A 16174-nucleotide genomic window follows, 5' to 3' on the forward strand; every position below is an offset into this window, starting at 1 on the left:
CAGAAGATATGTAATTGAAATACTATTTCCTCATTTCTGATTTCTTTCCCTTTTCTTCAAGAGGTCTTTTTTTTATGGTCTATGTAGTGGCGCCGTAGGGGAAGATTCACAGCAAGATGTACTTTGGGAAAAATTTGGTATAATTCCCAAAACCCTAAGTAGATTTGCATTGTTTGGTGCAAATCTAGTCCCGCATGTCTGAAGATAGTACTTGTCTTGATACAAAAAAAATGTTCCAGTATAAATTACAATAAATTATTTCTGGGGCTATCCCTCTAAAACATTGGCTGTTGCCTTTAGACCTTGAGTGTGTTTAATGGAAGAGTAAAGTCATTTTACATCCAGTGTTGCCAATATCATCCCTGTTTCTCACTTTAAGTCTTGCAATAATTGTATTAATTGTATAGAGTCTCTTAAACAAGTAGGAAGTGATGTCTCCTTGGTGGGTTTTTATCAGTGATGGGGAATTTGTCCAGTTTTGCTTTGCCGAAAAAATTTGCAAAACTGTAAAAAATTAGCAAAACTCGAATTTTGCCACCTGCGTCAACTCGGACTCCAGCATTAAAGTCAAAGTCAATTGGCTTCACCTCCATTTTTTTCTATCATGTTTTGTGACTTTTGGCTTCTGTCTTTAACTTTTTGTCTTTGACTTTTGGCTGTAGGAAGAAGTGTCCATGGTCAATTTGTTTTAATAAGTACATAGACATATTGTGAGGTGTTGTAAGAGAGTTGGCACATAGAAATTTACTTTTTGGCTGATAAGTAGAGAAAGTATGAACTGTAAATATTGATCTAAAGGTACAGCTTCACATATAGCTCCATAACTCAGTTGTTATGAAAGTATGAAATGTAAATATTGATCTAGAGGAGTACCTTTACACCTGGCTCCATAGCTCAGTGGTTAGAGCACTGGTCTTGTAAACCAGGGGTCGTGAGTTCAATTCTCGCTGCGGCCTAAACTTTCTTTACTTCCTTTGGCAAGGTCACCAAACCAGCAGATGTTTCCACAATATTAGGCTAATGAGGCCACCAAGTAGGTCATAATTGCTGCCAATGTAGACCATCACCATCCGGGATAAGGCTGCATCAACTTGTTGACATTATTCTTGCATGATGAGACAATACAACCTACTTGATAGGCTTGTCGTTGGGCCCCAGTAAGCTGCTGACTCAGCCAAGACGGAAGTAGTTAGTAGCATTTATCGTTCTGTATAGGACAACCTTAAGTCACATATAGTGCTTCATATCTAGTAACATAAATCTATTACATGTGCCCTTTACTACATGCAATAAGTTAGGGCTAAACTTCATGGGAGATTTTGTAGGACGGTGTCTGATTGATTAAATTTACCCTTAATGCTACCTGCTGATTGGGTACTTTGGGTTTTTATAGTTAAAGTAAACTTGCACATCGTTTTTTATTTATTCCATTGGCTCAATTAACCATAGATACCAATGATTTTAAAATAAATATGTCTTTATAACAGACTTGACACCGCTGAGCATTTATCACCTTGCCTACAGTGTAAACAGACACTGCTTTCAATTGCAATTGAGGTGTCTTGCACTTCCTGCCATCTTCACATACAGCGCCCTTACAGTTTTATGTTGAGGTATTGCAAGAGTGTTGGCACATAGAATTTACTTTTAAACTAGGTAGAGAAAATATGAACCATAAATATTGGCCAAGAGGTCCACATTTGAGTCTTGCTCCATATCTCAGTGGTTAAAGCACAGGTTTTGTAAACCAGGGATCAGGAGTTCAATCTTCAATGGGGCCTTCTCTTGATATACTTTGGCCAGGTCACCAAACCGGCAGATTATGCCCATCTTGAAGTGGGAAATATTAGGCTAATGAGAGGGTCATAAAAACTGCCATTGTAGACCATCATGAAGCACAGGATTAACAAGCAGATGTGTTCTTTGCATGTACAGAGATCAAGCCTGCCTGATAGGATTGTCACCAGCACCATTTAGTACAATCAAAGATTTACATATGGGTCTAAAAATATAACCTAATTTGAAGCATTTGTTGGCACTGATGCCTAGCAGCACTGAGGTCCAACATTTGATTGCGGCCAGGGCACTTTCTGCAAGGTGTTCTTCTTGATGATATCGACCATAGTGTGTGACTACACTAGGATTCTTAGATTGTAAGCTCTTTTTAGCAAGAAGTGAAGGGAATCATACAAAGTGCTCCAAAATATAAAAAAATAATAATGTTGAGTTCAATTTTATAGGGTGGATTATGGCTCAACAACTATAGTCCTGCTTCAATGTGAATCTGAGAAAGGATAATGCAAGGGTCTCTTTGAGACATCCAGCCTCGGTGTCCAGACAGTGTGAAATACAGGCAGAGTCAGTGGAATAACTATCTATTTATCAGACCCCGCAACTGTGTGTGTGGGGGGGGGGTCTGGACCACCGGGTGCACTGTTTGGTAATTTGTCATCTCCAGCTTCTTTGCTGTTTGAACTCTGCCGGCTTGCTCATTTGCGGCGGGTGGGCCAAACGAGGGAGGGAGTTGGCTTCAGCAGATGTGCCAGGCCCCCATGAAAAATGTTTTTGTAGACCGATAAAGGAACGCTACTGGGCAGATTGGTATGATGGACCTCATTTGGCAACTCCAATTCTGTTGAGGTGGAAATTCTGAGCATGTGCCACTTGCAGAATTTATTTTTCCACTGCTGTGTAGAGAATGTAATACAAGTTGTGGCGATGACACTGTACTTGGCTCCATAGCTCACTGTTAAGATGCACTTAATTTACTTTTCCACTGCCAAGTAGCGAAAGCAATATACTTCGAAATATTGAGCTAGCTATGAAATGGCTTCCATGGCTCAGTGGCTAGAGCACCGGTCTTGTAAATCAATGCTTGCGAGTTTAATTCTCACTGGGGTCTGAGCTTTCTTTTCAGGTAAGTTTATTATAACAATACACAAATAACACTGCCAAAAATAAAACTAAAAACAAATTTCTCAACAGGAAAATGATATGCTACACCTTGTGCATATGTGTCATTGTTTGAAAGCTCAGAATTGTGGAATTAGACATGAGTAAATGTTACCTGCTATTCACAAACGCTTAATTCCTTGGGTATGCCTTACTTAAAGGGATACTATCATAGGAAAACATGTTTTTTTTAAATGCCTCAGTTAATACTGAGCAGACTTACGCACTGAAATCAATTTTTTACATTTAATTTTGAAATCTGACATGGGACTAGACATATTGTCATTTTCCCAATTGCCCCCAGTCATTTGAATTATGCTCTGCTTATGCTTTAGTCACTCTTAACTGCTGCACTGCAAGTTAAAGGAATTGTTCAGTGTAAAAATAAAACTGGGTAAATAGATAGGCTGTGCAAAATAAAGAATGTTTCTGATATAGTAAGTTAGTCAAAAATGTAATATAAAGGCTGGAGTGACTGATGTCTAACATAATAGCCAGAACACTACTTCCTGCTTTGCAACTCTCTTGGTTTACACTGACTGGTTACCCTCAGTCTTGCAATAATTGTATTAATTGTGTAGAGTCTCTTAAACAAGTAGGAAGTGATGCCTCCTTGGTGGGTTTATTATCAGTGATGGGTGAATTTGTGCCATTTTGCCTTGCCAAAAAATTACCAAAACTGTAAAAATTTGACAATTGTCAAAAGTGAATTGGCTTCGCCTCCATTTTTTTCTATTGTGTTTTGTGACTTTGACTTTTGGCTTCTGTCTTTAACTTTTTGTCTTTGACTTTTGGCTGTAGGAAGAAGTGTCCATGGCCAGTTTGTTTTAATAAGTACATAGACTTAGCAGGCTCTAAAGAAGTGGCATGAACGACATGCCATTAACATATTGATGAGCTGTTGTAAGAGAGTTGGCACATAGAAATTAACTTTTTGGCTGATATGTAGAGAAAGTATGACCTTTAAATATTGATCTAAAGGTACAGCTTCATATATGGCTCAATAGCTCAGTTGTTAAGGAAGTATAAAATATAAATATTGATCTAGAGGAGTAGCTTGACATCTGGCTCCATAGCTCAGTGGTTAGAGCACTGGTCTTGTAAACCAGGGGTCGCGAGTTCAATTCTCGCTGGGGCCTAAACTTTACTTCCTTTGGCAAGGTCACCAAACCAGAAGATGTTTATACAATATAAAGTGGGCAATATCAGGCTTATGAGGAAACCAAGTAGGTCATAATTGCTACCAATGTAAATCATCACCAATGGGGATAGATTCAGATTTCTCAGCATAACTAAAACACCTCATGCTGTTGCGTGGTGTTATATTGAAAGATCAGATAAAATCTGATCCACAAAATCTGATCAAAATCTCCAATGCAGTTCAGCCCTTAATGCTACCTGCTGATTGGGTACTTTGGGTTATTATAGTTAAAATAAACTTGCACCTCAGTATCATTTATTCCATTGGCTCAATGAACCATATTTACCAAAGATTTTAAAAGAGATATGTCTTTATAACAGCCTCGAAAATGCTGAGCATTTATCACCTTGTCTACAGTGTAAATATACACTGGAAGGTGTCTTGAACTTCCTGCCATCTACATAAACAGCGCCAATACAGTTTAATGTTGAGGTTTTAGCAAGAGTGTTGGCTCATAGAATTTACTTTTAAACTAGGTAGAGAAAATATGAACTGTAAATATTGGCCAATAGGTCAATCTTTCTGTCATGCTTCATAGCTCAGTGGTTAGAGCACTGGTCTTGTAAACCAGTGGTCGCGAGTTCAATTCTTGCTGGGGTCTTCCCTTTATATATATATATCCTTTAGCCAGGTCACCAAACTGGCAGATGTTTCCACATTATGCCCATCTTGAAGTGGGTAATGAGGGGGTCATAATGACTGCCAATGTAGACCATCAGGAAGCACAGGATTGACAAGCAGATGTGTTCTTTGCATAACAGAGATCACGAATGCCTGATAGGATAGTCACGAGCACCATAGAAGAGCCACTAAGTTGCTGATTTAGGACAGAGTCGGCAGCTTTTGTCGGCTAAATAACATACCATCCAGATATCCCTAATATTAGTAAAATCAAAGATTTACATATGGGTCTAAATATATAACCTAATTTGAAGCATTTGTTGGCACTGATGCCTAGCAGCCAGAGGTCCAACATTTGATTGCGGCCAGGGCACTTTCTGCAAGGTGTTCTTCTTGATGATATCGACCATAGTGTGTGACTGCACTAGGATTCTTAGATTATAAGCTCCTTTGAGCAAGGAGTGATGTGAATGATACAAAGTGCTTCAGAATATGAAAAAATAATAATGTTGAGTTTAATTTTATAGGGTGGATTATGGCTCAACAAATATAGCCCTGCTTCAATGTGAATCTAAGAAAGGATAATGCAAAGGTCTCTTTGAGACATCCAGGCCCGGTGTCCAGACAGTGTGATACACAGGCAGAGTCAGTGGAGTCGGACTCTGCCTATTCATCAGACCCCGCAACTGGGGGGGGGGGGTCTGGACCACGTGGTGCACTGTTTGGTAATTAGTCATCTCCAGCTTCTTTGCTGTTTGAACTCTGCTGGCTTGCTCATTTGTGGCAGGTGGGCCAAAACAGGGGGGGTTGGGCTTCAGCAGATGTGCCAGGCCCCCATCAAAAATGTTTTTATATGGGGGGGGTCCAGACCGATCAAGGAACGCTACTGGGCAAAGTGGTATGATGGACCTCATTTGGCAACTCCAATTCTGTTGTATATGAGGTGGAAATTCTGACAACTGAAAAAAGAGCATGTGCCATTTGCAGAATTTATTTTTCCACTGCTGTGTAGAGAATGTAATACAAGTTGTGGTGATGACACTGTACTTGGCTCCATAGCTCACTGTCAAGTTGCACACTTAATTTACTTTTCCACTGCCAAGTGGCGAAGCAATATACATTCGAAATATTGAGCTAGTATGCACTGACTCCCCTGGCTCCATATCTCAGTGGTTATATCTCTGGTATTGTAAACCAGTGGTTGCGAGTTTAATTCTCACTGGGGTCTGAGCTTTCTTTTCAAGTAAGTTTATTATAACAATACACAAATAACACTGCCAAAAATAAAACTAAAAACAAATTTCTCAACAGGAAAATGATATGCTACACCTTGTGCATATGTGTCATTGTTTGAAAGCTCAGAATTGTGGAATTAGACATGAGTAAATGTTACCTGCTATTCACAAACGCTTACTTCCTTGGGTATGCCTTACTTAAAGGGATACTATCATAGGAAAACATGTTTTTTTTAAATGCCTCAGTTAATACTGAGCAGACTTACGCACTGAAATCAATTTTTTATATTTAATTTTGAAATCTGACATGGGACTAGACATATTGTCATTTTCCCAATTGCCCCCAGTCATTTGAATTATGCTCTGCTTATGCTTTAGTCACTCTTAACTGCTGCACTGCAAGTTAAAGGAATTGTTCAGTGTAAAAATAAAACTGGGTAAATAGATAGGCTGTGCAAAATAAAGAATGTTTCTAATATAGTAAGTTAGTCAAAAATGTAATATAAAGGCTGGAGTGACTGATGTCTAACATAATAGCCAGAACACTACTTCCTGCTTTGCAACTCTCTTGGTTTACACTGACTGGTTACCCTCAGTCTTGCAATAATTGTATTAATTGTGTAGAGTCTCTTAAACAAGTAGGAAGTGATGCCTCCTTGGTGGGTTTATTATCAGTGTTGGGTGAATTTGTGCCATTTTGCCTTGCCAAAAAATTACCAAAACGGTAAAAATTTGACAATTGTCAAAAGTGAATTGGCTTCACCTCCATTTTTTTCTATTGTGTTTTGTGACTTTGACTTTTGGCTTCTGTCTTTAACTTTTTGTCTTTGACTTTTGGCTGTAGGAAGAAGTGTCCATGGCCAGTTTGTTTTAATAAGTACATAGACTTAGCAGGCTCTAAAGAAGTGGCATGAACGACATGCCATTAACATATTGATGAGCTGTTGTAAGAGAGTTGGCACATAGAAATTAACTTTTTGGCTGATATGTAGAGAAAGTATGACCTTTAAATATTGATCTAAAGGTACAGCTTCATATATGGCTCAATAGCTCAGTTGTTAAGGAAGTATAAAATATAAATATTGATCTAGAGGAGTAGCTTGACATCTGGCTCCATAGCTCAGTGGTTAGAGCACTGGTCTTGTAAACCAGGGGTCGCGAGTTCAATTCTCGCTGGGGCCTAAACTTTACTTCCTTTGGCAAGGTCACCAAACCAGAAGATGTTTATACAATATAAAGTGGGCAATATCAGGCTTATGAGGAAACCAAGTAGGTCATAATTGCTACCAATGTAAATCATCACCAATGGGGATAGATTCAGATTTCTCAGCATAACTTAAACACCTCATGCTGTTGCGTGGTGTTATATTGAAAGATCAGATAAAATCTGATCCACAAAATCTGATCAAAATCTCCAATGCAGTTCAGCCCTTAATGCTACCTGCTGATTGGGTACTTTGGGTTATTATAGTTAAAATAAACTTGCACCTCAGTATCATTTATTCCATTGGCTCAATGAACCATATTTACCAAAGATTTTAAAAGAAATATGTCTTTATAACAGCCTCGACACTGCTGAGCATTTATCACCTTGTCTACAGTGTAAATATACACTGGAAGATGTCTTGAACTTCCTGCCATCTACATAAACAGCGCCAATACAGTTTAATGTTGAGGTTTTAGCAAGAGTGTTGGCTCATAGAATTTACTTTTAAACTAGGTAGAGAAAATATGAACTGTAAATATTGGCCAATAGGTCAATCTTTCTGTCATGCTTCATAGCTCAGTGGTTAGAGCACTGGTCTTGTAAACCAGTGGTCGCGAGTTCAATTCTTGCTGGGGTCTTCCCTTTATATATATATATCCTTTAGCCAGGTCACCAAACTGGCAGATGTTTCCACATTATGCCCATCTTGAAGTGGGTAATGAGGGGGTCATAATGACTGCCAATGTAGACCATCAGGAAGCACAGGATTGACAAGCAGATGTGTTCTTTGCATAACAGAGATCAAGAATGCCTGATAGGATAGTCACGAGCACCATAGAAGAGCCACTAAGTTGCTGATTTAGGACAGAGTCGGCAGCTTTTGTCGGCTAAATAACATACCATCCAGATATCCCTAATATTAGTAAAATCAAAGATTTACATATGGGTCTAAATATATAACCTAATTTGAAGCATTTGTTGGCACTGATGCCTAGCAGCCAGAGGTCCAACATTTGATTGCGGCCAGGGCACTTTCTGCAAGGTGTTCTTCTTGATGATATCGACCATAGTGTGTGACTGCACTAGGATTCTTAGATTGTAAGCTCCTTTGAGCAAGGAGTGATGTGAATGATACAAAGTGCTTCAGAATATGAAAAAATAATAATGTTGAGTTTAATTTTATAGGGTGGATTATGGCTCAACAAATATAGCCCTGCTTCAATGTGAATCTAAGAAAGGATAATGCAAAGGTCTCTTTGAGACATCCAGGCCCGGTGTCCAGACAGTGTGATACACAGGCAGAGTCAGTGGAGTCGGACTCTGCCTATTCATCAGACCCCGCAACTGGGGGGGGGGGGGGTCTGGACCACGTGGTGCACTGTTTGGTAATTAGTCATCTCCAGCTTCTTTGCTGTTTGAACTCTGCTGGCTTGCTCATTTGTGGCAGGTGGGCCAAAACAGGGGGGGTTGGGCTTCAGCAGATGTGCCAGGCCCCCATCAAAAATGTTTTTATATGGGGGGGGTCCAGACCCATCAAGGAACGCTACTGGGCAAAGTGGTATGATGGACCTCATTTGGCAACTCCAATTCTGTTGTATATGAGGTGGAAATTCTGACAACTGAAAAAAGAGCATGTGCCACTTGCAGAATTTATTTTTCCACTGCTGTGTAGAGAATGTAATACAAGTTGTGGTGATGACACTGTACTTGGCTCCATAGCTCACTGTCAAGTTGCACACTTAATTTACTTTTCCACTGCCAAGTGGCGAAGCAATATACATTCGAAATATTGAGCTAGTATGCACTGACTCCCCTGGCTCCATATCTCAGTGGTTATATCTCTGGTATTGTAAACCAGTGGTTGCGAGTTTAATTCTCACTGGGGTCTGAGCTTTCTTTTCAAGTAAGTTGATTATAACAATACATAAATAACACTGACAAAAATAAAACTAAAAACAAATTTCTCAACAGGAAAATGATATGCTACACCTTGTGCATATGTGTCATTGTTTGAAAGCCCAGAATTGTGGAAGTAAACATGAGTAAATGTTACCTGCAATTCACAAACGCTTAATTCCTCGGGTATGCCTTTCTTAAAGGGATACTGTCATAGGAAAACATGTTTTTTTTAAATGCCTCAGTTAATAGTGCTGCCCCAGCAGACTTACGCACTGAAATCCATTTTTCAAAAGACCAAACTGATTTTTTTTACATTTAATTGTTCAGTGTAAAAATAAAAACTGGGTAAATAGATAGGCTGTGCAAAATAAAGAATGTTTCTAATATAGTTAGTTAGTCAAAAATGTAATGTATAAAGTCTGGAGTGACTGGATGTCTAACATAAAAGCCAGAACACTACTTCCTGCATTTACACTGACTGGTTACCCTGGTTACCAGGCAGTAACCAATCAGAGACTTGAGGAGGGACCACATGGGTCATAACTGTTGCTTTTGAATCTGAGCTGAATGGTGAGGATCAATTGCAAACTCACTGAACAGCCTTAATACATTATATTTTTGGCTAACTAACTATATTAGAAACATTTTTTTATTCTGCACAGCCTATCTATTTATCCAGTTTTTATTTTCACACTGAACAATTCATGTTCATGTTCATTAAGTGTTCATTTTGGGGGTATAGTTTTCATTTAAGCTGCATTCAGAAACACGTGCTTCCGCTCATTACTTGGATTAAGGCCATGTTATCACAGCGACTCATGTGCTTCAATTATAGCTTTAAAGATTTCACCAATTCTTCATAAGAAATTCCCCACAAAATTCTTCATAGAAAGTTCCCCAAAAGGAATTCTTTATAGAGATTTTCTTTTTTGGGTAGGTTTATAAGTGTTATTCTCATATCTAACAGGGAGCTTTTTACCTTCCCATTGTTCTATCACTCCAACTTGCAGTGCAGCAGTAAAGCGTGACTGAAGTCACATGACTGGGGGTATCTGGGAAACTAATAATATGTCTAGCTCCATTTCGGATTTCAAAGTTAAAAATAGAAAATTATGTTATTTCAGTGCTGAATTCTACTGGAGCAGCACTATTAAGTGGTGCATTAAACATGTTTTTCTATGACAGAATACCTTTAATATTTGTTTTCAATTATTGGCTTTTTTAAAAACGACTCTAGGTTTTTTGGAGTTCTTCATCGCATTGTAGAACTCCCCAATATATCTTTTAACAATTTTTCTTATTTCTTTTGCCAGGGTATTATATGTAGTTGAAATATTATTTCCTAATTTCTGATTTATTTCCCTTTTCTTCAAGAGGTCTTTTTTTCTATTCTTTGGATTTTAGCACTGTATCCATATAATCCCTTTCTCTAAAATGATTACGAATAAATTCAATTTGTTTAATCATTAGTTTGCGTTCAGAACAGTTTTTTCTTTATTTTGCAAATTTGACTAAGGGGATATTTGTATCCACCACAGATGGTGATCCGATTTGTGATTAAGGGAGTTTACAAAGTTTTTCAATTGTTCTTCAGACCCTTTTCACACCTGTATGATATGGTCTATGTAGTGGCGCCGTAGGGGAAGATTCACAGCAAGCTGTATTTTTGGAAAACTTTGGTATAATTCCCAATACCCTATAAGTAGATTTGCATTGTTGGGTGCAAATCTAGTCCCCATGACAGTTTCGCATGTCTGAAGCTAGTACTTGTCTTGATACAAAAAAAAAATGTTCCAGTATGAATTACAATAAATTATTTCTGGGGCTATCCCTCTAAAACATTGGCTGTTGCCTTTAGACCTTTAGTGTGTTTAATGGAAGAGTAAAGTAATTTTACATCCAGTGTTGCCAATATCATCCCTGTTTCTTACTTTAAGTCTTGCAATAATTGTATTAATTGTGTAGAGTCTCTTAAACAAGTAGGAAGTCAGGTCTCCTTGGTGGGTTTTTATCAGTGATGGGTGAATTTGTCCCATTTTGCTTTGCCAAAATGGTAAAAAATTCTGCGAAACTCGAATTTTGTTGCCTGCTTAAATTTTGCCACCCGCATCAATTCTGACTCCCGCATTAAAGTCAATTGGCTTCACCTCCATCTTTTTTCTATCGCGTTTTGTGACTTTTACTTTTTCCTTCTGTCTTTAACTTTTTGTCTTTGACTTTTGGCTGTAGGAAGAAGTGTCCATGGCCAGTTTGTTTTAATAAGTACATAGACTTAGCAGTATTTAAAGAAGTGGCATGAACGACATGCCATTGCATATTGTGAGGTGTTGTAAGAGAGTTGACACATAGAAATTAACTGTAAATATTGATCTAAAGGTACAGCTTCATATATGACTCCATAGCTCAGTTGTTAAGAAAGTATGAAATGTAAATATTGATCTAGAGGAACAGCGTTTCGCCTGGCTCCATAGCTCAGTGGTTAGAGCACTGGTCTTGTAAACCAGGGGTCGCGAGTTCAATTCTCCCTGGGGCCTAATCTTTACTTCCTTTGGCAGGTCACCAAACCAGAAGATGTTTACGCAGTATAAAGTGGGCAATATCTGGCTAATGAGGCAACCAAGTAGGTCATAATTGCTACCAATGTAAATCATCACCATTGCACCATTGGTGTTATATTGCAAGATCAGATAAAATCTGATCCACAAAAGTATGCAGTTTAGCCCTTAATGCTACCTGCTGATTGGGTACTTTGGGTTATTATAGTTAAAATAAACTTGCACCTCGGTATCATTTATTCCATTGGCTCAATGAACCATATTTACCAATGATTTTAAAAGAAATATGTCTTTATAACAGCCTCGACACTGCTGAGCATTTATCACCTTGTCTACAGTGTAAATATACACTGGGAGGTGTCTTGAACTTCCTGCCAACAACATAAACTGCGCCAATACAGTTTAATGTTGAGGTTTTGCAAGAGTGTTGGCTCATAGAATTTATTTTTAAACTAGGTAGAGAAAATATGAACTGTAAATATTGACCAATAGGATCACCCCATCTGTCTGGCTTCATAGCTCAGTGGTTAGAGCACTGGTCTTGTAAACCAGGGGTCACGAGTTCAATTCTTGCTGGGGCCTTCCATTTATATATATATATATATCTATCCTTTAGCCAGGTCACCAAACCGGCAGATGTTTCCACATTATGCCCATCTTGAAGTGGGAAATATTGGACTAATGAGGGGGTCATAATGACTGCCAATGTAGACCATCAGGAAGCACAGGATTGACAAGCAGATGTGTTCTTTGCATGAACAAAGATCAAGCCTGCCTGATAGGATTGTCACCAGCACCATTGATGAGCCAATAAGTTGCCAACTTAGGACAGAGTCTGAAGCTTTTATTGGCCTGTGTATGGCCACATTAAGGTGCACATAATGCTTCATATCTAGTAACAGACACAGTGCCGGGCCAAGCCGACCGAGCGCCCTAGGCAACCCGGCCAGCCACCGTGCTCCCCTCCATACTCATGGACGCGCACCCTCCTGATCACAGTGTTCATACACATGAGCAGAGCACCGGAGGGAAGAACAGTGGAGATTGCCAGAGGGAATGGAAAAAGCCTGAAGGGAGAGTGCCGGAGGGGAAGGGAGAGGAAGGGGAAAGAGCCAGAGGGGTAGCCAGGGGTGATTGCCAGATAGGAGAGGGAGGAGAACAAGCTGGAGGGGAGAAGGGAGGGGAAAAAGGCAGAGGGGAAGGGAGAGCACCAGGAGAGGAATGGAGAGGGGGGGTAGAGTTGGAGGGGAGAGCTGCGAACCTGGAATAGGGGTAGGCAGAAGACAGGTACCTGCCCAGCACCCCTCTTTCATTGTCCCCTAGGCAGGTGCCTCTGCCTAACGCTAGTTCCTGCCATGAACATTCATCAATTAGATGTGAACTTTACCTGCTGATTGGGTACTTTGGGTCATTATAGTTAAAGTACATTTGCACCTAATAATAAAATTTGCATTGGCTCAATGGACCATATTTACCAATGATCAATAAACACCAACATTTAGCATTTAGCACCTTGCCAATATTTTTTTTAAATATATGTACTACATATTTGTTGTTTGCTTGTGGATTCTATAAGGCAGGGTCCTCTCACGTTCACTTGGAGGCAGTGGGGACTGTGAAGTAAGAGCAATTGTGAAAATCTCCTCACAAATCATTAGCCACAGGGTGTCACTCACCTAAAACTCACAACTTTGGAATGACAAAGTAGAACATTTTCCAGCTCATCTACAATATGACTATTTGTTACTGAAATAAAAGAGCCAGCGCCAAAAGGCACGGGGGACAGACAAACAGGCAAATAGTGTAATATAGTTTTGCAATGTTGCCACCTCTTGTGTAGGGAACAAGCCGTTTGTTTCACCATATAAGTGTAACCCTCCTTTATTATCAACCTCCACCAAAGGGTTAAAAAGACTCTCCTTAGGAGCTTGTTTAGATGGGTACTCACAAACAGCCAATATCAATAAGCACGTAAAATCCTGGAGCGCCTCTCCTCGTATAGACTGTAAATCAACATGCAGCAGCAAATAGTGTAAAATAACTTTTTAATATTTATAAAAACAAAGCTTAAAATGCACTCACATGGCAAAGATTTAAAAAGAGCATATCCATGCACCGTCCACCTGGAGGCCCCCTGTATGCACCAGTCCACACGGATAGTCCCAAGATGATCAGGCTTGGGAAAGTGAATAGATAATTGTTTGCGTTCGTTCCTCGTGTGCAATGTTGGGCGCCTATCAGTGACGTCACCTGCCTTACGCGTTTCGTCTTGCGACTTCTTCAGAGGCTTACTTCCAGCTGCGCATGCGTTGAACTTTTATTCCGTCTCTCCTTGCGTCACTTGACGTTTCCTCCTCCTTCGTCATTCGTAACTATGGAGACGCGTCTCCCAAATTCTTAGGCCTATTGTTGCCATAGGGACGCGTAGTTAGAAACGTTTAGACTTCACTATGGCTATTTCGATTGAACTTTCTTTTGAAAGGGATTGAGAATATCAATATAAAACTTTTTTGGAGTGCATTTACAAGAAATCCACTATTACACAGTTTGTTTGCTATACTAACAAAAACCACTCCTATCAAGAAAATCTAAATAATCAAAAACCACCAAAAACCACAAAGAAATATATATATATATATTTCCAAATATATGCAAACTCAAAATCACAGGCAAAAAAATAATAATAAATATAAGAATAAAAAAATATATATATAAAGGAAAACATCAGTACCAAGTGGTCTGAATATAGATATAAATTTGAGAGCATTTTTGTAGGTACCGAAATATCAAAATGTGCGGGGTTAAATTAAAATCATATACCCAGATTTGAGGGGTGGACACAGAAGTGTAAAGGGTTAATGAAAAGTTTTTTCAAAAACCAGTTGTTTAATATTCTCCTTCTCTTTTTTCCCCTTTTTCCTTTCTATATATATTTTTTTATTCTTATATTTATTATTATTTGTGTGATTTTGAGTTTGCATATATTTGGAAATATATATATATATATTTCTTTGTGGTTTTTGGTGGTTTTTGATTATTTAGATTTTTTTGATAGGAGTGGTTTTTGTTAGTATAGCAAACAAACTGTGTAATAGTGGATTTCTTGTAAATGCACTCCAAAAAAGTTTTATATTGATATTCTCAATCCCTTCCAAAAGAAAGTTCAATCGAAATAGCCATAGTGAAGTCTAAACGTTTCTAACTACGTGTCCCTATGGCAACAATAGGCCTAAGAATTTGGGAGACGCGTCTCCATAGTAACGAATGGCGAAGGAGGAGGAAACGTCAAGTGACGCAAGGAGAGACGGAATAAAAGTTCAACGCATGCGCAGCTGGAAGTAAGCCTCTGAAGAAGTCGCAAGGCGAAACGCGTAAGGCAGGTGACGTCACTGGTAGGCGCCCAACATTGCACACGAGGAACGAACACAAACAACCATCGCACACGAGGAACGAACGTAAACAATTATCTATTCACTTTCCCAAGCCTGATCATCTTGGGACTATCCGTGTGGACTGGTGCATACAGGGGGCCTCCAGGTGGACGGTGCATGGATATGCTCTTTTTAAATCTTTGCCATGTGAGTGCATTTTAAGCTTTGTTTTTATAAATATTAAAAAGTTATTTTACACTATTTGCTGCTGCATGTTGATTTACAGTCTATACGAGGAGAGGCGCTCCAGGATTTTACGTGCTTATTGATATTGGCTGTTTGTGAGTACCCATCTAAACAAGCTCCTAAGGAGAGTCTTTTTAACCCTTTGGTGGAGGTTGATAATAAAGGAGGGTTACACTTATATGGTGAAACAAACGGCTTGTTCCCTACACAAGAGGTGGCAACATTGCAAAACTATATTACACTATTTGCCTGTTTGTCTGTCCCCCGTGCCTTTTGGCGCTGGCTCTTTTATTTCAGTAACAGATTTTGTGGACTTGGAGGGATACAAGTGGGAGCCGGCTGGGATTTGTGGACACAATTGAACCTTGGGCCTACTTTTCCGTTTAGGATACTTTCTACAATATGACTATGAAGATTTTCATTCATCCAGGTCATGGTATATCTAGTATAGGTCAATCTAAAAACAACTGGACTTGCTGAGTAATCAATGAAGACGTTTCACTGCTCATCCAAGCAGCTTCTTCAGTTCAACTGGTGTGAGAAGTTTTCGTCATATAAACTCTTCCACTAATCCATTTACAATGGCACATTGTAACTCTTCAAAGAGGTGACATCTAAAGAAATTCACAGAGGTGTAGTGTATTTACTGTGAATTTCTTCAGATGTCACCTCTTTGAAGAGTTTGAAGAGTTTGTAACCAAGATTCACGGTGTTACACTAGAGGCAGAAGAAACAATGGTGTCATATGATGTCACTTCATTATTCACATGTATACCTACGACAGAGGCGATTGAGACTGTAAAAAATTGACTGCAACATGATAACACCCTCAGCAGCATAACGTAGCTCAGTCCCAACCAAGTTTGTTTGTTGCTAGATTAGTGCCT

At 39.1% G+C, this 16174-nt stretch overlaps 7 non-coding genes across 7 annotated transcripts; all 7 read left to right on the forward strand.

Annotated features, from left to right (window-relative positions):
- The first annotated feature begins 883 nt into the window (after positions 1 to 883).
- Positions 884 to 956, forward strand: trnat-ugu. The gene has a single exon. It is a non-coding gene; the product is annotated as a tRNA-Thr (tRNA).
- A 3062-nt stretch (positions 957 to 4018) lies between these two features.
- On the forward strand, positions 4019 to 4091 carry trnat-ugu. The gene has a single exon. It is a non-coding gene; the product is annotated as a tRNA-Thr (tRNA).
- Positions 4092 to 4681: 590 nt separating this feature from the next.
- On the forward strand, positions 4682 to 4754 carry trnat-ugu. The gene has a single exon. It is a non-coding gene; the product is annotated as a tRNA-Thr (tRNA).
- A 2364-nt stretch (positions 4755 to 7118) lies between these two features.
- On the forward strand, positions 7119 to 7191 carry trnat-ugu. The gene has a single exon. It is a non-coding gene; the product is annotated as a tRNA-Thr (tRNA).
- A 590-nt stretch (positions 7192 to 7781) lies between these two features.
- Positions 7782 to 7854, forward strand: trnat-ugu. The gene has a single exon. It is a non-coding gene; the product is annotated as a tRNA-Thr (tRNA).
- Positions 7855 to 11576: 3722 nt separating this feature from the next.
- trnat-ugu lies at positions 11577 to 11649 on the forward strand. The gene has a single exon. It is a non-coding gene; the product is annotated as a tRNA-Thr (tRNA).
- Positions 11650 to 12179: 530 nt separating this feature from the next.
- trnat-ugu lies at positions 12180 to 12252 on the forward strand. The gene has a single exon. It is a non-coding gene; the product is annotated as a tRNA-Thr (tRNA).
- Positions 12253 to 16174: the final 3922 nt, after the last annotated feature.

The sequence above is a fragment of the Xenopus laevis genome, chromosome 4L, assembly GCF_017654675.1.
Source record: "Xenopus laevis strain J_2021 chromosome 4L, Xenopus_laevis_v10.1, whole genome shotgun sequence".
In the NCBI taxonomy this organism is placed as follows: Eukaryota; Metazoa; Chordata; class Amphibia; order Anura; family Pipidae; genus Xenopus; species Xenopus laevis.